We start from the raw sequence: 8029 nt of genomic DNA on the forward strand, positions 1-8029 counted from the left end.
CAGTTTAACTCTTATTACAACACAATTAATTGGTCCTGTAAAGAACCGTTTATTGTTTTATTGCGGGAGCATAATTCAGACGCACTCCCCGCGGACACGGTGAGCCACAAAGCACTATTTTGCATCCTCGAACAAACCGACCAAGTAGGCATCGTTGGCTTCTCGGGGCATCATTACGACTGAGCTTTGTAAGCGTGGCTCGATTTTGCAGTCCTGCACAATCTCACGACCCAGACGCTGGAACGATAGCCTACTCTGTTGCCCTTTAGTTGGGGCGAAATTCTTGCAGGGCGACAGTTCCTGATCGGGTTGCGATGAGTCACCAGTAGCTGGGGCACTTTTTCCGCCGTCGTCATCGCCAACTGCTTTCCTTCGGTGGACTGGCTGCTTGCTAGTTCTTGAACGAATACGAATGATGAGAAAAACCGACCGACAGATATTTATATAATCGCGCTAATATGCACTACTATCGCTTTCTCGCTCGTTCTCGTGCCGTGCATGAGCCTTTCCTTTCCGTCCGGCTTCTAATGGCCTGACCAAAGGAATATGCCGTCTTTCCCCCACCAACTGCTCTCGTCAAGCAACCCAATGCGAATAATCATAAAACAAACATGTAGTGGACCTATATATAAACTTTTCATTATTTTATTGTTCGGTTGGTCCACTATTTTGACGGCTCTGTGCGGGATGGGCTGAAAATTTTCACTTTTCCGAGTCGGTTTCGAAAGATTTTTCAAAAACACAATTTTTTGTTATTAGTGCATGTTATACATACTTCAAATTTTAATACAGCATAGAGGAACATATTTTCAACAAATTGGCCTAAAAATCAAATCATTCTGTTAAGTATGATAAAAGTTATTAACGTTCAAAATCTGACGCGGCGCCGCAGCCGATATTTTGAAACGGGACCCCTATATTGAAAGCTTAAATGTATTCTACATTAAAATGCCAACAAAGGATCAATTTTCTCCGGACAATAACTGGAACATGGTGGGGTGCCCACCCAGAAGACCTAATTAGGTTGTATCAAACAACGATACTGTCGGTAATGGAATACGGATGCTTCTGCTTTCGCTCCGCCGCGAACATACATTTCATCAAACTCGAAAGAATTCAGTATCGTTGTTTGCGTATCGCCTTAGGGTGCATGCAGTCGACCCACACGATGAGTCTCGAAGTGCTGTCGTGCGTTCTCCCGTTGAAAAATCGATTTTGGGAACTCTCATATCGATTGCTCATTCGATGCGATATCTTGAACCCGTTGGTGATTGAAAACTTCGAAAGACTCGTCGAGCTTAATTCTCAAACCCGTTTTATGTCCTTGTACTTCGACTACATGGCACAGAGCATCAATCCTTCTTCGTATAATCCCAACCATGTCCGTTTTCTAGATATTTCTGATTCTACTGTATTCTTCGACACATCCATGAAGGAAGAGATTCGTGGAATACCGGATCACATACTCCCACAAGTGATCCCCAATATATTTTATAATAAATTCAGAGAAGTCGACTGTGACAAAATGTTCTACACTGACTGATCGAATCTCGATGGGTCCACTGGCTTCGGTATCTGCAATAATACTATCACCGCTTCATTCAAGCTCAATGATCCCGCTTCAGTTTACGTCACAGAATTAGCTGCTATTCAGTACACCCTTGGGATCATCGACACTCTGCCCACAGATCACTACTTCATCATCTCGGACAGCCTCAGCTCTATCGAGGCTCTTCGTGCGATGAAGCCCAAAAAACAATTCCCGTATTTTCTGGGGAAGATACGGGAGTCCTTGTATACGTTATCTGAAAAATCTTACCAGATTACCTTTGTTTGGGTCCCCTCTCATTGCTCTATTCCGGGCAATGAAAAGGCCGACTCATTAGCAAAGGTGGGCGCATTAAATGGTGACATATACGAAAGACCAATCTGCTTCAACGAATTTTTTAGTATTTGTCGTCAGAGGACACTCAACAGTTGGCAAATCTCATGGAGCAATGGTGAACTTGGACGATGGCTACATTCCATTATCCCGAAGGTATCAACGAAGCCATGGTTCAGGGGGATGGATGTGGGTCGGGACTTCATTCGTGTAATGTCCCGGCTCATGTCTAACCACTACACGTTGCATGCACATTTGCGGCGTATTGGACTTGCGGAGAGTAGTCTGTGCGCTTGTGACGAGGGTTATCACGACATCGACCACGTTGTCTGGGTTTGTGCTGAGTATTGTGACGCCAGGTCTCTGTTAAAGGATTCCCTTCGGGCCCGAGGTAGACCACCCAATGTCCCAGTCCGGGATATGCTAGCAAATCGCGATCTCCCCTATATGTCCCTTATTTACAATTTCATTAAAACGATAAATATCCCAATTTAGCCCCTCTCTTTTATTTCTTGTTTTTAGAAATTTACTCTTGCTTTCTGGAACCGATCAGCTGCAGAGTGCCACTATGTAACCGCCGTCGCCTTTACCACTACGCCTGCATAGAAGGAAACTGAAGCGAGAGCGACTTGATGTCCGATGACTTTTGAAGGATTCCCCGCGGATCCGAAGAATACCATCCGCCAACCCGGTACTCGACGACTTACTAGACTGTGGCGCAAATTTGTTTCGCTGATCTCCCGTTTGCGCGATAGTTGAAAGTTTTGCTCTTCTTTCCCTGTCACCATATACGTCTTTTCTCCCCTGTCCTCGATGCACCTGCTGCTACACTGATGTGGAAATAAGCCCCCTCTGAATATCTTGACCAAGCATAAGTCTTCGTTAAAAAATCAAATTTGATTTCTGTATTCCTAGTTTTAAGATAGCTGTAATGTTTACTCTTTATTGAAACTCTTGTCCTCCATCTTGTAAATAGAATTGTATCCCTAGATATCTGTGAAATTTCTCATAAATATTTGTTCCACCTTTTGTGTACTGAACTATATTGTTAGTTTTAAGATAACTGTAAAATATTTCGTAAAATACTATTACTCCCCCTCTTGTATATCAAACTGAATCCCTTGTTTTAAAATTTTTCATAAAAAAATCTTTTGGCCCTCTCTTGTATATTGAATCTTATTTCTAGTCTTAAGATAGCTGTAAACTTTTTTTTCTTGTGTAAAAAAAAATATTTCAACATTGTAACCTCCTAGTTTTAAGATATCCAAAATGTTAAAACAAAAGAATTTGGCACCGCCAAGCTAACGCATTTGTGCCTATCAAATAAACGAAATGAATAAAAAAAACTATTGCATATAACCCCATATCCTGGAAAAGTTGTGGGAAATTATATGAACCAAAATGCGGCATATCTGAAAGCTAAGGTAGCTGGAATCGATATCACGTTTCTGATAGATTCCGGTGCCCAAATCAAAACGTAACCAAGTCGTCCTTTGAGCAGATTCTCGTTGACAAAATAGCGGCATCTAAAATTCTTGGCTTGCGTTCCTCCACTGATAAACGATTGAAAGTATACGCAATGAATGAGCAGATCAAACTTATCGTTTATTTTTCAGCCGAATTAATCGATATCACGTTTCTGATAGATTTTGGTACCCAAATCAAAACGTAACCAAGTCGTCCTTTGAGCAGATTCTCAATGACAAAATAGCGGCATCCAAAATTCTTGGCTTGCGTTCCTCCACTGATAAACCATTGAAAGCATACGCAATGAATGAGCAGATCAAACTTATCGCTTATTTTTCAGCCGAATTAAGTGAATCGGAAAATAGGCCAGAAATTTTATGTTGTGGATGAAGTAAGAGCACTCTTGGGGTTCAGCACAGCTATGAGATATTCCGTTCTCGACAACCGCGACCTCTAACTTGCCAAACCATTTTGGATATTGCTTACACCGCACAGGCTGTTTCCATCTCTGACGAATTCCCGAAATTTTATATCCCGCCAATATCATTGAAGTACGACCAGAATATGCCTCCAGCACGAAATGTATATACCTACGTTCCCGCCGCGTTTAAAGAACTTACTAAACTGAAGCTTAAGGACTTATTATCAAAAGGTATCATAGAGACAGTGATAATGGATATGAACCGATCGTTCTGCTCATTCATGTTAGTATTGCCAAAAGGGTTATGAATTGTTTGACAAATCACAATGTGAAAATTAATGAGGCCAAATGCGCTTTTAGAAAACAATCGGTTAAGTTTGTGGGTTACACCATATCGGATGAAGAATGGAAAATTGAAGAAGAAAAAGTTTCGGCTATCAAGAACTTCCGAATTCCCGAAACATTAGCCGAAGTAAAAAGCTTCTTAGGGTTAATAAATTTTGTCAACAAATGCATACCTATGAGAGCGGACAAAACACGCAGACTTTGAGATTTAGCGAAGGCAGAAAAATTCTACTGGAATCCTGACTTAGACGAGGAATTGAACACAATGAAAAATACAGCGCGGAAAGCAATCTCCATACGGTTTAGGAGGTGTCTTAGTCCAATTTGATAAGGAATCAAAACCAAGAATAATTGCGTGTGCTTCAAAGGCTCTAACAGCTACCCCAGACACAAAAAGAAGCATTGGCTTTGGTGTGAGACGTCGAGAGATTTTCCATATACCTAACGAGCATATTTTTCACTATAAGAACAGATGTCAAATCTAACGAGTTTATTTTCGGGGGGCTACATCGCATAGGAAAGCGGGCAGTAACCAGAGCAGAATCGTGGGCATTACGTTTGCAACCATACAATTTTACCGTCAGCAGAATTCGCGGGGAAATGAACGTCGCCGTTGCCCTTTCCACATTGGTACAGCAGTCCCAACCTATAAAATCGTTTGACGAAGAAGCAAACGACAAACATCTACTTTACTATCTTGATTCTGGTGGTATAAAAATAACCTGGAACGAAATAGAAAGCCATTCGGCAAGTGACGATGAGCTCATGGAAGTGAAGATGTCCCTTGAAACCGGCCACTGGGAAGACAGGTTTCGTAAATACGAATCACAAGCGAAAGACCTTCATGGAAGCCTAATATTCAAAGGTGACAAGATAATTATTCCTACAACTTTAAGACAAGAGCAATCCAATCATCTCACCAGGGTCACATGGGATTTGGATCAACCAAAGGAATCTTACGGAATCATTTCTGGTGGCTAGAAATGAGCTCATCCGTTGAATCATATATTAGACATTGTGAAACGTGTTTGCTGCTTTCCAAAAATAATACCCCGATTCCTTTATCAAGCAGAAAACTTCCCAATGGGCCTTGGGAGATACTGCAAATCGTTTTTTTTTCACAGATAAAGACTATGGATTTGGAGAGTTCCTAGTTGTCGTTGACACTTACTCGCGCTACCTTCATGTCATTCAGATGAAGTGCATTGATGCAAAGTCCACTATTGAGGCTCTCAATAAAATCTTCGCCGTATGGGGGTACCCACTTACTATTCAATGCGACAGTGGTCCACCTTTCCAAAGTGATACATTTGTGAAAACCTGGGAAAAGAGGGGTATAAAAATCCGCAAATCCATACCATTTAGCCGACAGACAAACGGCGCCATAGAACGTCAAAACGAAGGGATTAAGAAGGCATTGGCCACTTCAAAGCTGGATAACACTAATTGGAAGATCGCTCTCGGAAACTACATACATATCTACAACAAAGTTAGACCACTTACCCAACTTGGTGTAACACCCTTCGAGTTGCTAGTCGGTTGGAAATTCCGAGGAACTTTCCCTTGTCTATGGACCGACGTTTCAAACAGTTTGGATCGCAAAGTTGTTAGGAAAAAAGATGCCGTTTCAAAACTCGGAAACAAAAAATATGCTGATCTAAAAACAAAATGCAAAAGCTTCGGACATTGTCGTTGGAGATAGAGTTGTGTTATCACAACAGAAGCGTCATAAAACGGATCCGACGTTTGGTGCAGAGAACCTTACCGTAGTGTCAGGAGATGGAGCAAAACTGGTCGCCCAAAGCGACCGGGCAGTAGTATGCAGCAAAGAGAATAGGAAAAGAGACGAATAGTGTGAAGCCAAAAATACCTTATTGAGCAGACCAATCGTGCAATGTAAATAAACATTACTCATGCCTGAGTTGGAGGAGATAAGTATTGTAAATCTATCAAAAAAAAATTTGAATTTTCGTCAGAATTTAGTGCAATCGTGATTGTAAGGTGCATTCTAGAGTCTATGTATGAGTAAAAACAAGTTTTAGAATTATTTCATCTCTTTGTTTCGAAATGCACATCGTTTGATAAACAAATTCAACGATCGACAAAAGGTTTGTTTTCAAAATATAATAGGAGTCATTTAAAGTGCTGCCTTTGGAAACGGTTACCAAATTCTAGTGTTGAAATCATCGTAAAGGGAGTGTTGCCGTTTTGACTGATTTTCACTCTGCGTCTCTTTCACTATTCTCTTTGGTATGCAGTAGAAACGTTGCAGACGCAAAAAAGCTAGCCAGATCATCAAAAAAACTACGGTAGAAAACATGGTAATTGGAGACAGCGTAGAAACTGACGAACACCGTGAAATGGACACCTCGGCTGGTGGAACAGCAGATGAAATGAAAATAATCAGCAGAACCAATACCATCAAGAACACCTTCCAGATTCACGACCAAAAAGGGAAAGAAAAGTACCACAAAAACTGCAAGATATGGTTTTGTATCACATATTCTTATAGAGAGTAAAGGAGAAGGGAATTGTAGGAGATGAGGCAGAAAAATAATTATTACGTATGTACTAATTGAAATGTTAATGAAATTCAAAATAGCAATAAAGTAAATATATTCTGAAAATTAAACCATCAGAGTTAGTTATTATACTTCCAAAAGATGCCCTAATTCATCTCTGAAAATGCTCATATATCAGTCGGTGAGCAGCACATGTGCCAACTAATAACAGCAGCAGCAACTAGAAAAACTCTGGTAAGAGAACTGCGGAGAGAAAAACAACATTTTTGGCAACGTATGTCCCGGCATTGTTTGACAACACGTCCAATGTTATAAGGATAGATGTTCGATTGGATCCCTTTTTTGACAGCTAAACGCGAATCCAATCGATTCAAAATGGAGTCTCCGCAGTTCTCTTTCTAGAGTTTTTCTAGCAGCAACTACTGAAGAATTCAATTTGAAATAAAAGCGCGCTCTTCTGCGCGCTGTCCATTCAGCCGTTCGATAGCATCGGTGAGCTCAGCGATGCCAACCTTCCAGTTTAAACTGGATTCTTCCAGTTTTTTTTACAATATCCAAACAGACAATCGAAAAAAAATTCCAGTTTTTTTGAAATGTTAGCCAGTTTTATCCAGTTTTTTTTTAAATATTCATTTATTTAGTTTTCTTTCTTACAAATTGTAACTTGATTCACAGAATTTTCAAGCAAGCGATGGGATGATGCAGAGTACCGCAGAATAAGATTTTAATCCATGACCTGAACTCTTTTTATACCACTTATGAGTAAAACGGTTCAGGAATGTACATTTTGATTCGATTTCAAATGAATCTTACTCAAACATAAAGGTGGCAGTACATTGTGTCAAATATTTTGATGAACATTTGTTGAATTCTCAGCTATGCGCCCATATTATTGGCACGAATCAAAACTCGTCGAAATGTCAATTGACGATAGGTTCATCCGGAGTGTCCATTGGTGATTACATTTTGCTAGCGTTGCCAATTTTATTTTGTGTCCACCACCCAATGTGGATACGCCACATGTACTTTTTCGCTACCGCTCAGTCGGACTTAACCTATGTTACTTGCCGGACCAGAAGGGTCGCGGCTTAGATTGCCCCTAGTCCCTGGCAGTGATGGCATTTCACCCTAGTGATACACTGGCGCGTAAGTGTGATGCCTACACAGAGGATACAATGATCACACACCACAGAAAAAAGCAGAACGCTCTTTCTTTCGGAGCTGTATAGACCGATTTCAAGTGTGCGCTGGTGTTGAGGTAGTTGGGTGCGAGATAACCGTGCTCTCTTGCTCTTTAAATTCTCTGTGGCGCGTTCAGATAATGTCTTAATCCTACAAGTTTTAAACGAAAACTTAGATTTCGTCGACAGGCTTGACATATTCAGTAAAATT

The 8029-nt window shown here is 40.8% G+C and overlaps 1 protein-coding gene across 1 annotated transcript in view; it reads right to left on the minus strand.

The window, feature by feature from the left end:
* LOC131677967 (transcription factor Adf-1-like) overlaps positions 1 to 6356 on the minus strand; it is an 83798-nt gene extending 77442 nt beyond the window's left edge. The window contains exon 1 of the mRNA XM_058958080.1: positions 5619 to 6356. The gene's annotated coding sequence lies outside the window, so the exon portion shown is untranslated. The remainder of the gene's footprint in view (positions 1 to 5618) is intronic.
* Positions 6357 to 8029: the final 1673 nt, after the last annotated feature.

The sequence above is a fragment of the Topomyia yanbarensis genome, chromosome 1, assembly GCF_030247195.1.
Source record: "Topomyia yanbarensis strain Yona2022 chromosome 1, ASM3024719v1, whole genome shotgun sequence".
Taxonomy (NCBI): Eukaryota; Metazoa; Arthropoda; class Insecta; order Diptera; family Culicidae; genus Topomyia; species Topomyia yanbarensis.